Source organism: Giraffa tippelskirchi, chromosome 2, assembly GCF_054371585.1.
Source record: "Giraffa tippelskirchi isolate mGirTip1 chromosome 2, T2T-mGirTip1v1.2.pri, whole genome shotgun sequence".
NCBI classification, from domain to species: domain Eukaryota; kingdom Metazoa; phylum Chordata; class Mammalia; order Artiodactyla; family Giraffidae; genus Giraffa; species Giraffa tippelskirchi.
The window spans coordinates 3,226,451-3,248,188 of record NC_137276.1 but is presented as its reverse complement, the minus strand read 5'-3'; the positions used below and the strand labels follow the sequence as shown (position 1 = coordinate 3,248,188).

The following is a 21,738-nucleotide window of genomic DNA, read 5'->3' as shown; positions in this document are numbered from 1 at the left end:
ATCTGTATGCAGGTCAAGAAGGAACAGTTAGAACCGGACGTGGAACAATGGACTAGTTCCAAATTGGAACTAGTATCAAGACTGTATCTTGTCACCCTGCTTATTTAACTTATATGCAGAGTACATCATGTGAAATTCTGGACTGGATGAAGCACAAGCTGGAATCAAGATTTCAGGGAGAAATATCAATAACGTCAGATAGGCAGAAAGCGGTAACCTTATAGCAGAAAGTGAAGAGGAACCAAAGAGCCTCTTGATGAAGGTGAAAGAGGGGTGAAAAAGCTGGCTTAAACTCAACATTCAAAAAAACTATGATCATGGCATCTGGTCCCATCAATAAATGGCAAATAGATGGGGAAACAGACTTTCTTTTCTTGGGCTCCAAAATCACTGCAGATGGTGACTGCAGCCATGAAATTAAAAGACACTTGCTTCTTGGAAGAAAAGCTATGACCAACCTCAGTCAGTCAGTCAGTTCAGTCGCTCATTCGTGTCCAACTCTTTGTGACCCCGTGAACCGCAGCACGCCAGGCCTCCCTGTCCATCACCAACTCCCGGAGTCCACCCAAATCCATGTCCGTCGAGTTGATGATGCCATCCAACCATTTGATCCTCTGTCGTCCCCTTCTCCTCCTGCCCTCAATCTTTCCCAGCATCAGGGTCTTTTCAAATGAGTCCAATGTCGATAGTGAATTAAAAAGCACAGACATTACTTTGCTGACAAAGATCCGTCTAGTCAAAGCTATGGTTTTTCCAGTAGTCATGTATGGATGTGAGAGTTGGACCATAAAGAAATGTGAGCGTCTAAGAATTGATGCTTTTGAACAGTGGTGCTGGAGAAGACTTTTGATTCAACCAGTCCATCCTAAAGGAAATTGGTCCTGAATATTCACTGGAAGGACTGATGCTGAAGCTGAAACTCCAATACTTTGGCCACCTGATGCGAAGAACTGACTCATTTGAAAAGACCCTGATGCTGGGAAAGATTGAATGCAGGAGGAGAAGAGGATAATGGAGGATGAGATGGCTGGATGGCATCACCGACTCGATGGGCATAAGTTTGAACAAGCTCCAAGAGATGGTGATGGACACAGGGAAGCCTGGTGTGCTGCAGACCGTGGGGTTGCAAAGAGTTGGATACGACTGAGCGACTGAACTGAACTGAGGGCTAGAAGCACGATGATGTCATCCTCCCCCCGTCAGAGCCCTCCTGACTGGGGTCTGCGCCATCACACCCCATGTGGGGCAGCAGACACCCCGGTTTCTGGCTGAGTTGGGGGAGCATCTCTGAGGGCAGTGATTGCACTGTGGGACCCTCCGCCACTGTTCAGTCACCTTTGTCCAGTCGAGGCTTGTGTAAGGGGTGAAGTTTCATTTTTTGTTTCCTGTTTTTCTGACTTGGTAATTTGTGTGACGCCCAGCGAGGACCACGGAAGACGCTTTGAGAAGAGGCCGGCTTGGGGAAATATCAGACAGAGTTAAAGTGATAGTGCCGCTGACTGTGGGAGGCTAACATTGGTCTGCTGTTTTCCTAAAGAGAATGCAGAGTCGGGAGCAGATAGGCCTGGGGAAAATAAAGACAGTGGGGTTTGCCCCACGGTAGAACCGGTGGAACCTTTCCAGAAGCAGCAAGTGGAATCTGGAAAATGTAAGTGAAATAAAGGGGATTCCATGTTACACAGGCATCTCTTGCTGGCCCTTTTCCCACCAGTGGCCCTCCAGTCCTCCGATAGGTGGCATACTGTTATTTTAGCCTGTTGGGCTCCCTTGGTTTAGATGAAAATGAAAACACAGTAATACAAAAGGGGCTTTGTGACTAGCCTAGCATGCATTTCTGCATCAAGATACGGGCCTGTAAGTATGAAATATCAAGCAGTGTGCTTTAGTGTTATGTAATACATATCATGTAAAATAAAAATAGAGTATTTTGATTTTTTTTTAACACTTCAGGCTGAAGTTTGGGGGCTATAAAATGATTGTGGAGCTGATTTACATGGTCGTTCTTGGTCTTAAGAACCTGTGGGCATGTTTAAGCTATTTGTTTGTTCATTTATTTATTGAGGTGTAATTGAAATAACATTACATTGATTTCAGGTGTACAACATGACGCTTGTATGTATCACTGAATCATCACCACAATGAGCCTCGTTAACCTGTCACCATGGTCTTCTGATTTTTTTAGAAGGGGCTGCGTTGCTTCTTGCCTGCGGCTGACGGATCCCTCTCTCCGGGCTCCTGTTTCGGTTTTGCTTGTTCTTGCTCATGGTGTCTTATTTCCGGGTGTGCCTGGTTCTGTGAGCGTAGTAGATGTTATGATGGGAAGAATCTCCATTATTTGCCCTTAAGAGTGACATGGAGCCTCAGGTGTTTCCGAAGGGGCAGTGCTGACCTCACCAGGGGCTGGGATCACTCACCTGTCTGGGACCAAGCCCTGCCTACCTGGCCCCAAAATTCCCAGTTGTTGTCAGTATCCCTTCATTAGACCAGTGGTTCTAACTGGGGATGATTTTGCCCCCAGGGGATGTTTGTCACTGGAGACATTGGTTGTCACAGCTGAGGGGGTGCATCCAGTGGGGGGGGCTAGGGATGCTGATAAACTGCCCGCAGTCCAGGGGCCCTGCCCCTGCAGTAGTGGATCTGTCCCCAGCGTCTGTGGTGCCATAGCTAACACTGTTCATGGAGCTTCTGAATAACTCTTTTTGCCTTGGGTCTTTTTAAAAAGTTGTCACATAGTTGACTTACAATATTATATTAGTTTCATTTTTAAAATGAAATATATGCAACATATAGATGAGGGCAGGATATGTAAGATATAGATGAGGGGATTAGGCACAGGAAATTAGGGCAGGGAAATAAAGAAATTTGGCATTCTGGCAAGTGGCACACCTTTTCGCTAACGTGACTCAAAATGGGCTGGGAATTAAGCAGTAACCTTCTTAGTGGCCAAAGCAATGATGGGATCCAAAGTATTTGCTGTACGCATCACTTAAGTTTTGACTTGACTGTTTTAAGAAAACCACATTCACCCAGATGTCAGTGTTGGAGAGTGAAGTGGAGACCCTTCTCTGGAGGTATTTGGGGCTCAGCATGTACAAAGGGGGGCTTCCCCTGTAGCTCAGCAGTAAAGAATCCACCTGCAATGCAGGAGACTCGGGTTTGATCCCTGGATCGGGAAGATCCCCTGGAGAAGGGAATGGCAACCCACTCCAGTATTCTTGCCTGGAGAATCCCACGGACAGAGGAGCCTGATGGGTTACAGTCCGTGGGGTCACAAGGAGTTGGACACGACTGAAGCGACTGAGCACACACCCATGCATATACAAAGGGCAGCAGACGTGGTTAATGGGAGGCTCAGAGCCCCTGGCAGAGAAGGCAATGGCACCCCACTCTAGTACTGTTGCCTGGAAAACCCCATGGACGGAGGAGCCTGGTGGGCTGGCGTCTATGGGGTCACACAGAGTTGGACACGACTGAAGCGACTTAGTAGCAGCAGCAGCAGAACCCCTGGACATGGAGCTGGACAGTCTGTGCAGCTCTAGAGGCCCCTGGAGTGTCAGCACCACCCTGGGCCTGCCCACTGCCGAGGCAGACTCTGCATTCCCCAGACCCCGTGCCTGGTTGATCCGGAGTGGTCAGGCCCTTGGGGGTGAATGCCTCCCCAAGGCTGTCTCTCCTGGCTGCATCTGGGTCTGGTGTTATCAGGTCAAGGATTTAAAGTAGGCTCCATGCTGGGGGCATGGCTGGTGAGAAAGGGCAGTGAATTCAATTTACTGAGTGTCTGCAGTGCAGAGACACTGTGCCAGGGGTTTGGGGCAGCAGGAGGGAGCCAGGCCTCCATTCTGGCTCAAGGGGCCCCAGGACGGGGGCAGTCATCCCCAAGTTCCATCCCCAGGAGCTGTCCTTCACTGGGTCATCACAGGTTCTCAGGGTCATGGGCTGCCTGTAGCGGAGCTTGTATCAGCTTAGTTCTAATTTAAACACCAGCTTTAGCCTTGTCCTAAGGAATCCAGTGAGGACAGGAGTTCGATATATAATCATTTATTTTTCTGTTACAGGTTAATTTAACTCGTAGTTGATAAACTTGTATCTCAATTGATCTTACCCCAGCTCGGCACTCTAGTCAGAAGGTCCCTTCCCTAACCCATGGGGCTCTGGAAAAGTCGCTCTCGTGTCTTTGAGCCTCGTGTTTGTCAGTAGAGTGATGGATGCACTTGGTTGGGGCTCTTACAGATTACAGCAGAAGCATGCGGAGAGCCTGGCACATGGGAGGGAATGCAGGGGTGGTCAGGAAATGACCAGTCCTGTCATTAGCCTGAATTGTGGGTTGTTGTTGTTCAGTCACCCAGTCATGTCTGACTCTTTGCAACCTCATGCGCTGCAGCACGCCAGGCCTCCTTATCCTTCACCATCTCCTGAAGTTTGCCCAAGTTCATGTCCATTGCATTGGTGACGCCATCCAGCCATCTCATCCTCTGATGCCCTCTTTTCCTTCTGCTCTCCATCTTTTCCAGCACCAGGGACTTTTCCAGTGAGTCAGCTGTTCGCATCAGATGGCCAAAAATACTGGAGTTTCAACTTTAGCATCAGTCCTTCCAATGAGTATTCAGGGTTGATTTCCCTTAGGATTGACTGGTTTGATCTCCTTGCTGTCCCAGGGACTCTCAGGAGTCTTCTCCAGAACCACAGTTTGAAAGCATCAGTTCTTTGGCACTCCGCCTTTTTTACGGTCCAGCTCTCACAACCATACATGACCACTGGGAAGACCATAGTCTTGACTGTATGGACCTTTGTTGACAGAGGAATGTCTCTGCTTTTCAACACATTGTCTAGGTTTGTCGTAGCTTTCTTGCCAAGAAGCAAACATCTTCTGATTTCATGGCTACAGTCACCATCCGCAGTGATCTTAGAGCCCAAGAAAAGGAAATCTGTCACCACTTCCACTTTTGCCCCCTCTGTTTGCCATGAAGTAATGGGGCTGGATGCCATGATGTTAGTTTTTTTTGATATTTAGTTTTAAGCTGGCTCTTTCACTATCCTCCTTCACCCTCATCAAGAGACTCTTTAGTACCTCTTTGTTTTCTGCCATTAGAGTGGCATCATCTGCATATCTGAGGTTGTTGCTGTTTCTCCCACCTATCTTGATTCCAGCTTGTAACTCATCCAGCCCGGCATTTCTCATGATGTGCTCAGTGTATAGGTTAAACAGACAGGGTGACAGCAGACAGCTCTGTCCTACTCCTTTCTCAATCTTGAACCAATCGGTTGTTCCATAGAGTTCTAATTGTTGCTTTTTTACCTGCATATAGGTTTCTCAGGAGACAGCTAAGATGGTCTGGTATTCCACCTTAGAGAAGACATTTTAAGAGCTTTCCACAGTTTATTATGATTCACACAGTCAAAGGCTTTTCGATGGTGTAATGGATGAAACAGAGGTAGATGTGGGGTTTTTTTTTTTAATTCCCTAGCTTTCTCTATCGGAGAAGGCAATGGCATCCCACTCCAGTACCCTTGCCTGGAGAATCCCAGGGACAGCGGAGCCTGGTGGGCTGCCATCTATGGGGTCGCACAGAGTTGGACACGACTGAAGCTACTTAGCAGCAGCAGCAGCTTTCTCTATGATCCAGTGAACGTTGGCACTTTGATCTCTGGTTCGTCTTCCTTTTCTAAATCCAGCTTGGACATCTGGAAGTTCTTGGTTCGCATAATGCTGAAGCCTAGCATGCAAGATTTTCAGCATGACCTTACGAGCATGGGAGATGAGTGAAACTGTCTGACAGTTAGCACATTCTTTAGTACTGCCCTTCTTGGGAACTGGGATGAGGATCTAGCGAATTATAGTCCGCACGTGGCTCAGTTTCCTAAGTGGAAGAAGTTTATATGATAACTTTATAAACAAGTGTTGGCTAGGATGTGGAGAAACTGGAATGCTAGTGCATTGTGGGAATGTAAACTAGAAAACAGTCTTGTGGCTCCTTTCACCAAGTCAGACATAGAATTATTATGTGATCCAGCAGTCCCGCTCCTCGGCGAAGACCCAAAAGCAAGCACTCGGACAGCTGTTTGTACACCAGTGTCACCGCAGCGTCACGCACAGTAGTCAGACATTGGAAACAGCTCAAATGTCCATGGAGGAAGGAACTGGTGAACCACGGAATGGGGCTCTTCCCCACAATGGAGTGTTACTCAGCCCTAAAAGGAAGGAAATGCCAGCACAGCGTTCCACATGGATGAGGCTCGTTGTGAAACAAGCCAGGCACAGCAGGAGAACTCTCGTCTCCACCTGCACGATGGGCCTCGAGTCGTCACCTTCACAGAGATGAAAGTGTGCAGCTGTCCGGGGCTGGGGGAGGCAAGCTGGCGGAAGTGGGGTTTCTGTGGCAGATGATAAAGTTTGGTCTGCGTAGTGGTGACGGCCACACGACATCGTGAAAGTATTTGATGATGCTGAATTGTACTCTTATAAATGTCAAGTCTAAAGATGTGTCTTTTACCACCGTAAGAATATGTATATTTGGTAACTTTTAAACAGTTTGGGATGTTGTATCTGTCGTGCTTGGTCACTGGCTCAGCCTGGGCCGCCCGTCTCCTGGACCCGCACCTTGGACACCATTCCTCAGCAGGCGGACACCGCCCAGCAGGTCACAGTCCTCGTGTGTGAGGGAGGTGGGTCATCAGGTGGCGTCTTCTTGGGACCCCCGGGGACCACAGGAGCCAATTCCAGAAACTGTCCCAGCCTTGGTGTTCAGTGTCGGAAACAACGAGAAAGAAGGCGGCGGTGTTTCCATCAGGATGCTCGTCGTCACCCCAGTGAACGAATTTGCGTGTCGTCTTTCTCCTGGATGGGGAGCTTCCAGCCCCACCCGTCTCCCCTTGCGTCCTCCTTGGGGTTGCTGTGTTCCAGATCTTGTGGATAGTCTTGTAGAAAGGGAGAAAACTTTAAAAGTTCTTTATAAACGTTAGTTTGCTTGCTAATAGGTAGCATTCTTAGCGTTCAAAGAAGTAGTTAATTATCAAAGTATTTTTTACTCTGACAGTCTGGATTTTTCTTCTAATTCAAGTTACCCTTGAGATTAACATGGCAGATTGATAAGATTTTCATCTGTGAATATTATCTGAAGCAATCTGTTGTAACTTAGATAAAATGTATCATCTAAATTTTGTAGTGAGAAGTTTTACATTTCTGCTAGTTTTTGAAATAGATAATAGAGTCGTGGTGGGAATATTCAACAGAGAGATGATTGTATCAATCAGTTATTTGAACAAAGATTGGGTATAGCTTACATGTAATTTTGTAATAATTCCTATTTCCAAGGAAAAATATTTGCAAAGTACTTACTCATTGTGTCATTTGTAGATAAATTGGTTATGAGTTGGTCTTTGTTTTTATTGAAACATAGATTCTGTGTGTAAATGTGGATTTTAGGTATATCTTCTCTATGTGTATCACAAGTGTCTGAAATCAGAGAATTTGAGCAAAATGATTTTTCTATATTAAACAATGAATTTCATTTGAACCTGGTTTGATCCCACAGCTTCATCCTCATTTTCCTCCAGTGCACAGATCTCAGTACCCAGAGACGGCCTCGTCCTGGCCTGGCCCATGTGGCCCAGCACTTCTGAGCTGGGTCAGTACTGGGATGTAGTCTGACTCTAACCTATCCTCAGCCTGCTGGCTTGGCTCAGAAGAGACAGGAGACCTGCCCCTTCTTTGCTAGGGGAGGGGAGGGGATTAACTCTGGACCAGAGGGGTAAGGGAGGCTCAGAGACTTTGCTGCATTGTGGCCTGTCGTCTTTTCTGGGAGGATACATGTGCAGGGCAAACTCACACGCGGGCAGAGGCGGTTTGGCTGCCCAGCAGGCCAGCAGCCTTGCCTTGATTTTCTAAGGGGCCGTGGGTAATGCTTCCTGACTTCGGCTGAGATAGCCCCGACTGTCTCCTCAGTCCGCATGGTGTCCCGATCACAGAGGAAGACATGGGGCTGGAGAGGTTGCCAAGGGCCCACTCTGCATTTCTCTCTCCAGGCCCAACTCTGTCTCGCTAGCACCCTGCAGAAAGCATGTTCCCAAATGGAACCTGTGGCCCACTGACTGGGACTGGTGCTGAGTGGGTGTCTCCCTTCAGGTTTCCCACAGAGTTTTCCTCCAGCTTCCTAGAAGGATGAATTGTTTCTCTGTCACCTACACCGAGGATGGGACCCTGTGCAAAGGACGCTTGGGCAGATGGAATGTGGTTCCTGCACACTCCTGCCTGCCTCCTGGGGTGATGTCTGACATCTCTGTGGCTTCGGCCCCTAGCCATTGGAAGGTCTGACGCTGAAGCTCCAATACTTTGGCCACCTGATGGGAGGAGCTGACTCATTGGAAAAGTCCCTGATGCTGGGAAGGATTGAAGGCAGGAGGACAAGGGGACGACAGAGGATGAGATGGTTGGATGGCATCACCGACTCAATGGACGAGTTTGAGTGAACTCCAGGAGATGGTGAAGGACAGGGAAGCCTGGTGGGCTGCAGTCCATGGGGCTGCAAAGAGATGGAAACGACTGAGCGACTGAACAACATCCCCTTGCAGGACGTCCCCTTTCCCTCCTCATGGCCAAGGCCGGTTTCCTGTGCTGAATCTCAGGCTGGAGATCACTGTGGTCACATGGTGTGAGCTGGTGCTGCCCCTGGGCACGGTGCCATTACGGAGACTGGTGTCAGTGCCCTGTCTCGATACCCTGTTTATAAGGTAGAAAACAAATCCCCTTACTTGGTGAAATCTGTTGAGTACCATCTTCCTTTTGACAGCATTTAACTCTGTTTACTTCTTAATGGATGAAATATATGAAGATAGTTTCTAAATTTTAAAGTGCCAAACACACATGGGAAAAAGGCCAAGGGTGTTTGATACCAGCTTGCATGCTTTGTTGAGGGTCGTAGCTCTGTGAAGTCTTTTCTGCAGGGAGATCCTGCCTGATTCTCTTCATCCCTTCACTGACTGTCCAGATGCTCCACCTGAGGCCGTGCTGACTGACAGGTCACTATGATGTCATCTTTCTGTAAGCCCTGGACTGCTATCAGTTATGTTTTAAATGTTGTAATTAAGAGTTTGAGACTACTCAACTGTCTGTGAGGGGAAGAACCTATCTCCTTCTCCAGAGAGATAATTAATTCTTAGAGTATATGGTTTTTGAAGAATTTACTGTAAGATAAAAGACTAGTATTTTATTCTTGCATTTATTAGTATTTAATCAAATGGAAAGTGCACTTTGGTCTGGAAATCTTGGCTTCAGCCACAGGATTAGACTGAATTATCGTTTAAAGAGTAAAAGGTATAGAATTATATGTTCAAGTTATCAAGCCACTGATAGGTTTTGGGCATAATGTAGCTAATTGAGAACATAAAATTTCCTGCCTTGGGTTAATCGTTCACCGGCAGCAGTGTGCGTTGTCGGTGGCTGCTTGGCCTTGTGGTGGGGATGGTGTCTGTCCCTCCAAGAGCCTTGTGCCATCAAGGCTGGCTCGTTCTCGGCCGCCAGAGCGTGTCTGGAACATAAAACTCTTCCATTTGGGATACAAGTCATCAATCACAGTGCGCTTCTCACCCAAGAATCCTTCACCACAGAAACAGTCTGCAACGGATTCTTTATTAGGGATAAAGAGGCCCTAATCCTGTGGTCCTTAGTGGTTGCCAGTCTTAGCACTCCTGAAGACCTAGTGGCTGGTTTTTCGAAGCCACTACTTAAGAAATTCCAGAGAACTTTGGTACCTACTTCTTGCTTGAGGTTGTAGTGTCCGAGATGGGGGGCAAGGGGTGTGTGAACATATGGGATCAAAGTGGATCTTGTGATTTGTTTATTAGCAGGTGGGAGAGGAGGATCCGACAGGATAAAACCTGGACAGTCTGATGATCACTTACGTACTTTGAGGTCAGGAGGTGGCAGACTTTTCCTAAAGTAAACTGTATGGTAAATGTTGCTGGCTTTGCAGGCTATATGGTCCTGTCACAACTACAGCTGACCCTTCAACGACATGGAGGTTAGGGACACCACCACCCCCTCCCTGTCGTCCCACATAGTTGAAAATCCGGGCATAATTTATAGTCAGCCCTCCGTATCGTGGTTCTGCGTTCACCATTTCCACCAACCAAGGGTTGTGCAGTCCTATAGCGTTTACTACCGAAAAAAATCCGCATACAAGTGGATCCACATGGTTCAAATCAATGTTATTCAAGGGTCAGCTATACTCACAAGAGCTTCTGTAGACAACACAGAATGAGCCTGGCTACATTCTATTGAAACTATTTATAGACTCTTAAATGTGAATTTCATGTCATTTTTATCACATCCTGAAGCGTTTTTATTTGGGCTTTCCCCAACCATTTAAAAATGCCCTGCACCCTGCTGACCTCGATCATTGTCAGGTGCACAATCTCTTCGCACACACGTGTCCCTGCTCTTTACTTTCAGCCCTTCTTGGTGTTGAACATCTTGCCTCACTTGCGGAATGCACCCGGGATAGGCTGACGAAGGGCGGAATCAGGGAGTAACTGTCTGCATCTGGTCAGTGGGTCCGGCGGGGACCCTCGCTTTGGGCGGGGATATTTCTATAGGCCTCCCCAAAAGCCACCATTAATTCACCTTCCAGGTGTGGGGATATGCTTCCTGACTGTTTGCTGGAGCCGTCTCTTGAGGATTTCGGCAGAGCCTGTTATAGAGTCTGGATCTAACTGTACTCACTGCGCTGTATGAATCAGTGCAAACAGGGATTGGGTTATTGAACCAGGGGACAGAATTATAGTGAGTCCCCTGTGGAGGCTAATTACATCAGCGACACAAAAAGCACGTGTTTATAACAGAGGTTCTATCCACACACAGGTGGGAAACTTTATTGACTAGAACGTCTTTCTCCTGGCTTGATTGCAGACAAAACCTCTGATACTTTGATACTCTGGGGCTCTTCAGGGGTGAGGACGATTCTGAATCACATCTTGCTGTCAGGAAGACAAGTGTGAGAGCTTTGCACTTCCCCACCAGCCCTGCTGGCCCAGCTCTGTGGTGGCTGCAGCCAGCGGCCTGCCCTGTCCTGCTCTGCAGCAGGCATCTCTTGGGTTTGGCTGCTTTGCCAGATTGAAAAGTGTTTCTCTCAGATCTTCCCGCCTGTTCTCACATGTTTCTTATTCTCTTAAGAAGTCAGTTAAACTTTGCCCGACTGTAGGGGTGGATAAAGAATGAGGTTATTTTCTGCCATGACATATTTAAGCTGAAGCTTCCCAAGACATCACAGTTGTTTCAAGAACTGACACTTCATTGTGAGCACCAGCCTGCCACCATCTCTCCTGCTCTGTGACAGACTGTCACTATGCAGCCCCAGACTGAGTTGGTGCCTCAAGTCGTGGAACGTCTTCAGGTTGTGAGGCGGGTGCTGTTGGCAGGGTGGGCTGAGGACCTATGGGAGGCCGCCAAACCCCCAGGGGTGACCTGGCCCAGAGCCCCTCAGCAGTCAGACCTCCACACGACTACTTTCCTCGTGGATGTTCATACAAGCAGTCCTAACAGTAGTTAAAATTTAGGGAAAAGGTGGCATTTTTTTTCATTTTTTTTCTTCACAGTAAATTATAAGAAGCTCATTCTCTGCCTTATGTTCAGGATGCCACGACTGACATGGGGATGCTGGGAGATTTGGGGAGTCAGAGGCTCAGGTGTCAGCCTGTTGCTGGGATCCTGTGGGTGACGTGGATCCCTGCCCACAGGGCCATATTCTGTGCACTGTGGCTCCGGGTCCCCGTGGGACTCGGGGTTCACATGAGTCCCCTGAGTCCTCACGGGGACTTGAGGTACCTGTGAGACTCGGGGGTTTCTTCAGGACTCAGGCTTCCCCCGAGATTTCGGTTCCACAGGAGACTCGGGATTCCCTTGGGACTCAAGGTTCACGTGGTACTTGGAGTCTGCGCGAGACTCTGAGTCCCGGGGGAACGTGAAGTTCACGCGAGATGTGGAGTTCCCACGGGACTCAGGTTCCCGTGAGAACTGGGGTTCTCACGAGACCTGGGGTTTCCTTGGGACTCGGGGATCCCGCGAGACTCAGGGTTCGCGGCGCTGTGGAATCGGGTGCTCTGCCTGAGGTGAGTGCCCGGAACCCCGAGGGGCGTCTCCTTGTAACAGCGTCGGGTGCGCCTTCTAGTTTAAACGGGCAGGAGAGGCCAGTCAGCCTTGAGTGCAGGGAGCTGTGGAGGGGGTTGTTCAGCGGCAGGATCCGCTGTGCTCGCGCGCCTCCCCGGGGGTGGCTGCGGTCAACAGCGGGGAGGCCGGCTCCTGTGCGGCCCACAGCCTGCGGCAGGGGGGCTTCCCCGCCATGGCCGTTGCTCACACCTTAGGAGCCGCCAGGGGTGTTGTGCCGTTTCCAGAGCGGCGAGGGGACCTGGGACGGGGCGTGAGCGGCCCAGGGTCACCTGCAGCCTCCCCCCTTCTTGGGGCCCCGGCCCTGGCGCGAGTGCTGAGCCGGCCAGACTCCTTTAGGCCACGTGGGGTCCTGAGGACCAGGCGGCAGGCTCGGCCGGGCCGAGGAGACCTGCGGTGCTGGCGCTTAGTGTCCACCCAGCGCTGGCTCCCAGCCGAGCCCAGAGGCCCGGGACTCTAATTAGAGCAGAGGAGGAGCTGGAAGGAGGGGCCATCCTACAGAATTAAGACTTCCTGGCTGCTTTTCCAAATCCTGCTCCAGTGGCTGTGGATGCAAAGTTCTCATCTTGCTTCTGACTCTTTGGGCACCTCGCGGGAAGTCTGGACTTCGTTCCTGTTTGTAACCTGCTTTCTCTGACTATTGGCGCATCTGGCTTTCTGGCTCCTGATACGTTTGTTATTAAAGAATAGCCTTTCCTTCACCAAGTACTCAGACGTTCTCTGAATTGCCAGAAGAGGAGTAAGCAGCATAACCTGCTCAAACTAATGCCTTGGAACTGGTTTCTCCCATCTTTCACCCAAAGCCCCCTGAGAGGAGGAGGCCCGGGGGCAGTGGCTGGTGCTTCCCAGGTCTGGGAATCCAGCAACTGGGAAATGTCTTTGAAGTCTCCTTTTTCACCTTAATAAAATTGTGGTTTTCGTGTATCATTCTCATTTTGGTGTAAAGTTTTTCTTCCCTGAAATTAATCAGCTAGGCAGGTGTACAGTGTTTCACTTGTAGTTTTGTGTGCGTAGGCACCCCTGTGTACCCTGAGAGCGTATACACTCAGGTGTGAGCATGCTGTGACCCCAGCCTCTCACTTCACTGCAAGTCTGTGTAGATTTGAGTCTGGTCTGTAGTGCCTTGGTTAGTAGGAAAGCTTTGTAGGGAACATTTTTAATGGTCGTCACTAATACACTTCTAAAAAAGACCTTTATTGGTCTCACTGTAGATTGTTCTGGTATCATGTACCAATTTTTGGCAAGATGCAGAGGTATTTTAGCTAAACTGTTAGAATGGATATGTGTACAGTAGTTATCACTTTGATATTGTACCTGGAAATATTTTTCAAAAATTCTTGAAGTTCCAAGAGATTTCTGGAGTAGTTTGTTAAGCTGTACATGTGTTTTATGCACTTTCTCTGTGGTCTGTTTCTTTTACACACACACACACACACACACACGAGTTTGTATTCCAGCTGCGCCCTAATTCCTGTGTATTTGCACAGATTCACAAGTTTGTTTTACACACACACCCATACACAAGTTTATATTCCAACTGCTCCCTAACTAATTCCTGTGTATTTGGACAGATTCACAATAGCCTTTGAGCTTCAGAACAGAAAAGCAGTTACCTTCCTGCATGGTGTATACCTTAGTTTGCTAACAAGAACAAAAATGAAAACTTTAGAAAGGAAAACTGAGTTTTAAGTATGGTTTTAAAATGTAGATGGCACCTTTCTTTTTCTAGAAATGGTTGTTTTGAAGACCAGTGAACAAATTTCCATAAACGTCCCTCTAACATGGCAGCTCTGGCAGGCACGCATTTTCTCAGCTGTTTTATAACATGCTGCTCGTAGCGGGTTGTTTAGATGACTGGTGAACGCTGAGCACTTATTTAACAAGACGCACGTGTGTGTGATGCTGCGGGGCTGAGCTCTGCCCTGGCCCTGACTCCCCAACCTTGTTATGACGAGTATTCTTCAAGACTAAAGTATGGTTAAACAGGATGGCGCTCTGCCATGCAGGGCCGGCTCCAGTGATGAGAATGAGAAAAAGCACAGACCGCATGTTCTGAAAGTCTGTGTGAGCTGGGAACAGGCAGAGCACAGTGTTTATGGGACCCCCACACCAGCAGGTTTCATTTGAAAGGCGAGCCGTGTATCTGTAACGCAGAACTTGACATGTCAGGGCCATAGCAGAAGGCTTTGGGGTGGTTCTTTTTTTAATTATGAAGATAAACTTTATTTTTTAGAGCAGTTTTAGGTCCGCAGCAAAGTTGAGCAGGAGGCACAGGGAGTTCCCATACACCCCCTGCCCCCTCCCCACTATCACTCCCCCACACACACATTTGTTTGTTTGTCCATTGTTTACGTCAGGGTTTACTCTTGGTCTTGTGCTCTCCACGGGTTTTGACAGCTGTGTTCAGTGTAACATGTACCATGCATGCATGCATGCATATAACATGTTCATGCATCCACCACCACTGTAGCCCCCAGAGCGGTTTCCCCACCTCCAAAATCCTCTGTGCTCTGCTGTTCCTCCCTCTCTCCCCTACCCTGGTAACCACTGGGTTTTTTTTTGTTTTTTTCACTATCTCCATATAATTGGAGTCACAGAGTACATAGTCTTTTCACATTGGCTTTTTTCACATAGTAACATTCATGTCAGTTTCTTCGGTGTCTTTTCATGCCTTGATGTCACGTTTCTTTTCAGCAGTGACGAATACTCTGTTGTCCTGTGCTGCCCTTCAGCCGCTCACTTAGCGAAGAACGTGTTGATTGCTTCCAGGTTGTAGCATTGTGAATAAAGCGGCCATAAACATCTGTTTACAGGCTTTTGTGTAGACACGAAGTGATGTTTTTGCACAGCTTTTGGATGTAAGTTTGATATGGGCTTCCTTTGTAGCTCAGTTGCTAAAGAATCTGCCTGCAGTGCAGGAGACCCGGGTTCGATCCCTGGGTTGGGAAAATCCCCTCGAGAAGGAAATGGCGACCCACTCCAGTATCCTTGCCTGGAAAATCTCGTGGGCAGAGGAGCCTGGTGGGCTGCAGTCCATGGGGTCTCAAAGAGTCGGGTACAACTGAGCAAGTAACACTTACTAAGTTTGATATACCAGGTGGCAGTGCCAGTATTTTGTTTGTTAAAATCACTTCAACCAAATGGAAGCCTTCTTGGTTGTTAGGGCAGAATTGACTGAGCTATACTTTGGCTTTTTTGGTGGAAAGTGACCTGGTGAAATTTCACGGTGGAGACCCCGGCCTGGTGGCACTCAGAGCTGAGTCGTAGCCACCGGCCTGGGTTTTTCCCTGGTGTTTTCCTTCTTGACGCACACACCTGGCGGGGACCAGTCCTTTCCACTTTCTTCTCCACCCTCTTTGGCCAGGCTTATTAAGAGGTGATTGGTAGGAGTGTTTTCTCTCTTCTAGGGGTTTGACACGTGTTTTTTTCCTGGTTAAAAGAATCCCGCACACCTGATTGCTAGGTGGGCTGATCTTAAGTAATGAGGACAAAGGTGCTTCCCTGATGCTTTTTTCTTATCCTCTGTTCAACAGAGTGATTGTAAAACTGGTCCTCATTTCATGATGACTTTGTTGATGTTAGGAGGAGCTGGGTTGCTGCCCTTTCCTACGTCAGCTCTCAGTGCCAGCGAGCTCCCACTTCATACGCGCAGCAGATGGGAAGGCCAGGAGGCCTGAGATGTGGCTCCCGGGGAGGCCTGAGCTCGGCTGTGGGCTGAGCACTGACTCGGGGGCGACCTCAGGAGCACAGGTCGGAGCTCCATGTTTGTGCCCTGTGAGGAGGAAGACAGGCAAAGTTTCTTTTTCTAGCCTCTCTCTGGTCGTTTTCATTGCGCAGGATACCAATACTAGAAACTATTAAAAGTGGAAGGTACGGGACTGTGAAGATGGTTCTGGAAGGACAGTGTTTAAACAGGCGTGGCCAGCCTGGAACGCTACAAGCAAAGGAGGAGGAGGACAGCTTGTTACTGGGCTTCTTGCTTTTGATACAGTGGGAACCCGGCCTCTGGCGCCAACTGCTTAATTCAGAACATTAAACACCATTCACGTTGAAAGGGAGATGAAACGAAATTCACTTAGCTTTTTCAGAGGTCTCCAAATAGCCATGAAAAATCAATTTTTTTCTGCCACCAATTAATGTCAGCCACTCTGTGGCTTTAGGTGGCTGCCATGATGATGCAGGGAGCTGGGCCCGCCAGGCCTCCAGGCTGGGGTTGCGGGTTTGTGCTTCATGGGAGTGGAAGGGGGGGTGGGGCTGGCTGTTTAACTCCTTTTGTGTCCTAAACGTGGCCCGTGGTGCTGTCGCCCTGAAAGCATGTGGGCCTGGTTCTACCTGTGGCTAGAGGACTCCATTAAGGAACTCAGGTTTCCCACCATGTGACCAGGCCCCTTGTGGCTCTTGGGAAATATTCAAAGAACTGGCTTGTCACATCCTTCACAAACCCTGTAGCCTAATTCTCAACTCACACACGTGTGGGTTTGGCACACTGGAAACTGACGGTGGGCTTTGGATGGTGGGTTTCCTCCCTGTCCTCCCACGGGGCTCCCGAGGCCTTCACTTGGCTGCTTCCGGAAGAAGGGCCTACAGATCGCTATTTCCAGGACAAGCCCCCATTTTCCTCAACTGTAAACCTGGTGCTTAGGAGTAATGATGGTTGGGTGGTAAAACTTTTCCTCCTCTTTCTGGCTTGGAAACCAGCATGGCCTGCTGTTACTGGAGCAGATTCTGTTATGAATGCGTCATAACCCTGGCGGGTGGTTACAGCATCCCAGACACCGCACACCCCTCCCCTGCTCGGGAGGCACTTGGGTCCTCGGTGCTTCCGTTTGTCCCCCTGCTCCTGTCCCCACAGGAGCTACTGCAGTGGGCTCCCTCAGACGTGGGTCCTTGCACTCCCGTGTCTGCGGCCTCCCGAACTCCCAGACGCCCTGTGCTCCCTCTGGCTCCAGGGCCTTAGCAAGGCAGACCTGCTTGCCAGCAATGCTCCCTCCTTCACCCCTCCCTCAGAAAACGTGACTCGCCTTTTTGTGTAGGCACCTCTTCCAGGAAGCCTCTGGCCCTCAGACCCCAGCCTATCCCAATCCTGGAGTTCTCCTTTTGAGTCCTCACATCAAGTATACTTGAATAATTTGGATAATTAGCTCATGTATTCAACAGCTATTTACTGACCACCTATGATGCATTGTAAGTGTTAGCATACAGCATCAGCTTCCGTGGTGGCTAAGGTGGTAAAGAATGTGCCTGCAATGTGGGAAGCCCGAGGTTCAATCCCTGGGTTGGGAAGATCTCCTGGAGAAGAGAATGGCAATCCACTCCAGTATTCTTGCCTGGAGAATTCCTTGGACAGAGGAGCCTGGAGGGCTATAGTCCATAGAGTCGCAAAGAGTTGGCTACGAATGAGAGACTACACTATCACTTTTCAAGTTGAAGAAAACAGGAAATCCTCACAACCTTGGCTTGAAACAAACGGAGCTTTCTTTTTCTCACACAAGTGAAAGTCTAGCCACAGACAGCACTGGTGTGGTAGGAGCTAACGGTGTCAGGGCCAGAGGCTCTCTAGTCTCTTGCCTTTGCCTCATGTTTACTCAATGGCTGCCACAGCTCCAGGCATCACATCTGCAATGTCAAGAAAGGGAGAAAGGGGAGGAGATGGTGCCAGCCACATAAGAATTTTTTTCAAGTTAAAATAAGACCCCTCAGCATGACTTCTCCTTATTCATTGGCCAGAGTTGTCACATAACATTTGCTGCCTGTGTTGGAGCTTACATTCTAGTGAAGGCAACACATGGCAAATAAAATAAATCTTATATAATTTTATATGACACAAGTGCTATAAAGGAAAAGAATGGGAAAGGATGGGTAGAGGAGATGGACTGTTTTAGGAAGATTTCTCTGAGACAGTGACATCTGAGCAGGGTTGTGAACTAAGTGACAGAGGCCACTGTGCCAGCATGAAGGGAAGGCATTTCAAGAAACATGAGTGGCAGGTGCAAAGGTCCTGAGGCAAGAGCCGTGTCTGTGTGTCCAAGGAGCAGTAGAAGCAGAGTGAATTGGGTTCACCAGTCAGAGATGACGTCAGGCAGGCAGGAAGGGCCCCAAGTTGTCGGGGAGCTGTTCAGGCCTCGTGTAGGAACTAGTGATGGGAAAGAAGATGTGATTTCTTTCATGGATCTTTATTTTATTCAATCCTCTTTTTTTTTTTTTTTTTTTTTAAGATTTAGTTGTTCTTGGCTCTGCTGGATCTTCATTGCTGCGCACAGGCTTTCTCTGGCTGTGGCGAGCGGGGGCTCTCCTCTCCCTGCGGTGTGCGAGCTTCTCATGGCGGTGGCTTCTCTTGTTGCAGAGCGCAGGCGCTAGGTGTCCGGGCTTCAGCAGTTGTGGATCCCAGGCTCCAGAGCGCAGGCTGAATCATCCCCTGGACCAGGGATCAAACTGGTGTCCCTTGCGTTGCAAGGTGGATTCTTAACCACTGGACCACCAGGGAAGGACCCCTCCCCATTTTTTTGTTAAGTCAAATAAAATTTCATACCCCAGAGTTTTTATTTTACAAAGAAAAGTAGTAACAATCCTTTGTTTTATGGCTGTGAGATTGAGACAATGATAAATGTAGAACATTTGCTGACATCATCTGTCTATTATGTTGAATTTTAATACAGTTTTTATCCTTGTAAAAGAATTTCAGGTTTACTGTAGAAAACTCAGAACATGCAGGTAAATATTTTAAGTCATTCTACCATATCTATATTTATAGTCTAAAGTACGCTTTTACTTCAGAGCACTTTTGGACCTAGACAGAAGCTGCAAAGATCGTTCGGCAGGGTTTGCTTTCTGTGGGTGCTTTTCCTCCCCCGGTGGACCGCGTTTGTCTCCTTCCAGTCTTGAGCAGCCGAGCCTGGTGGCTCATGCGTAGGGGGCACTCGGGCTTTGTTAACCATTTATTATTGATACTTCCTTATGGCTCATCGTGCGGTCTGCCTTCTGCTCCACACTGGCTGAGCTCATCGTCAGTCCGCGAACTGTCTCCACGGTCTCCGCCACAACTCCCACCTCCGTGCCCACCCATCCTTTACACAGCGGCCAGAGGACGTCTTTGAAAAGGCCAACGGGGTGGATTCGTCCCCGGCGTAAAGCTCTGGGGCGCCTCAGGGACAAAGCGAGACTCAACACTGGCCCACAGAGGCCGCGTGTCTGCCTGCAGCGCTCTCTGCAGCTGCCGGGCCTCCTCCCCGGCCCCAGGCTCTGCGGCTGGGCTCCCCACCTGGCCTGCTTCCCACGCGCGTCTTCTCGCCTGGCCAGCTCCTTGTTGTGATTTAGGTCTCTGTGTAGATGTCATGTTCTCCAGACCCACTCAGCTGTTCCTCTGCAGCAGGTGGCCCTGCTCTCCTGGGGCAGCCACCCTCCCCGCCTGGCAGCAGCCTGGCTGTGAGTCCTGCGAGGCTGCCAGAAACCTGCTTGGCCCTGGGCTTGGTGCTTGGGCTGTGAATGTTGTGGCGTCCATAGTGAGCAAGCGTGTTTCCTGGGTCTTGTTCCCTTCTTAGCTCACTTGTTGGGGCCACAGTCACCGCCTTCTCTGGGCTGGTGTTCGCTGATGGGATTCCATCTCAGAGCTGGAGTGGGGTTGGCCTCTGGAGCCTGGGGACGTCACTCTGGGGGGTGTTGGGCAGGTCTGTCATGTTCATAGGGCTCAGGATTCCGTCAGCTTCTTTGTGCCACCGTCGTGCACGGTGGCCCCGCGTGTGTCTGGCATTGTTGTTTTCCAGGCGGCGCCTCCCACCAGCCTGTGCTGAGACGCCCTGGCTCCCTGATGTGCTCGCCTGCTATTGAAACCTCGCCCTTCTTGCTGCCCGGTTTCAGCCTCTGAGGGTCCCTCCTGGTGTCTGTGACACCCCCATCTCTCCTACTGGCTCCCCCCCCCACCCCGCCCCACCAGCTCCATGGGACCTGTAGTACGCTTGCTATTTCAGCCTGGGCTTCTCTTCAACACACACACCATGCCAAATGGCCCAGCGCTTCTGTCCTGGGGACACATTATCCATTACATAGTAGGAGTCAGTATTCAGCTAATTTTTACTCCTGCTCATGGAAGGACTCTGTGCTGAATGTCCTGGTTGTCTACAGGAAAGGAAGTGGTGCACAGGCTTCTGTGGAGTCTCAAATGCCATTTCTGGCAGAGTTGGTATAAAATATTGTAAAAATTGCAGCTTTTCTTTTTCTGGCAAAGTAGCCGTCAGTGGGTTATGGTGCATTATCTTTGACGAGCAGCGGTGCTGCTAATGGGCTTTAAAGCCCAGAGGGGCCCCTGAAAGGACAGCCAGGCCGAGGCCGGAGGGGCTGGGCCATGGGTACCAGGCCCGAGTTCTCGGGGAGTCCTCACATTCAGGAACGCTGAAGTAGGCTTTGATTTCCATCCTGTTTAACCAGTAAGGAAGTCTAAGGAGCTCACTCCCTCAGACTTCACATAACTGCATGATCAGCCGCGTGGATTTGGCTAGAAGTGACATGCCACTTGTTCAGAAATGAGATTTTGAACTTGCCAGTTATTCCTGTTAAGAACTAACTGCCCTTTGTTGGTTCTTGGCATGATTTGTGGTTGGCCTACCACGTTCTGTGCGGGCCGGTGGAGCTGATTCTTAGTGTGCTGAGGCAGCTGCACGCGGGGTGTGAGTTGAGCCCCAGGTGGTGGTCCGGGGCCAGTGCCGTGTTGCCAGGTGTGTGCTGGTGCAGACTGCTGGCAGCATGGCGGCTTCAGGGTCCTCGTGGTCCCCTCAGCGATGTAGGAGCTGGAGTGTGTGGCTGTTACTTGGTCCAGAGGGCAGCCCTTCCAGCTCAGGAAGCTGGCTGGCTGCCCTTTCCCTGCCTTCCAGGCCAGTGGCCTCTGAAGTGCAGCCAGTCTGGGCTGTGCTCAAGAAGCTGGCATGACTTGGTTACATGCAAGGCCCTTCTCCCAGAGGGGCGAGGGGCCTGAGCTTGCTCGCCCTCTCAAGTGGGGAACTCCCTCGTGGCCCTTCTCCCTGAGTCACCTTCAGTGTCCTGCCCCTGGCTTGCTCTGCACACCTGGACGTGTCTCTCCAGCCTTTCCTTGGAGTAAGGGTGAAGGTTGGTTGTGTGCCATGCGGGACAGAGGTCCTTTCCGAATGCAGGAGGACCTGGCCCACCCCGTTCATGGCTTTTCCCATCTTCCCCAGCTGGGCCCACAGAGGAGTCCAGTGAGGCTGGTGAAACAGTATTACTCTTCCTGTTTTATTGTTGAAAAAATTGAGGCCTGGGAAAGGGATTGGACATCTACCGTTTGACCTTTCTCCTGGTTGGCTGTGTGCCAGTCTCACTTTCTGTAGCAGTGCTGAGTCCATGTCCTTGAGGGGGGCCGACACTGACAAAGTCCTCCTGGCAGCTGTCCTTCCTGGACACTCAACACAGGTGCCCATGGGCCTGGCCCCCGTGCCAGCTCTGGGCTCCTGCTTGGGCCTTGAGTCTCGGGACACGTGAGAGGGAGCCCAGGCAGCAGGGCACTGGCAGTGGCTGCAGCATCCTGTTCCCAGCGGGCAGCAGTGCCCATGGGGCCTGCTGTGGGCCTGTAGTCC

At 49.8% G+C, this 21,738-nt stretch overlaps 1 protein-coding gene across 3 annotated transcripts in view; it reads left to right on the top strand.

Moving 5' to 3' along the window:
* Positions 1 to 21,738, top strand: part of MGMT (O-6-methylguanine-DNA methyltransferase) — a 278,608-nt gene that overhangs the window by 28,401 nt on the left and 228,469 nt on the right. Inside the window, exons 1-2 of one of the 3 annotated variants that reach the window (XM_081573016.1) lie at positions 118 to 262; positions 1,422 to 1,648. The exons of 1 other annotated variant lie outside the window; for it this stretch is intronic. The gene's annotated coding sequence lies outside the window, so the exon portion shown is untranslated. Of the gene's footprint in view, positions 1 to 117; positions 263 to 1,421; positions 1,649 to 12,063; positions 12,103 to 21,738 lie in introns of those variants that run through there. One more of the 3 variants, XM_081573014.1, reaches the window with a different exon arrangement.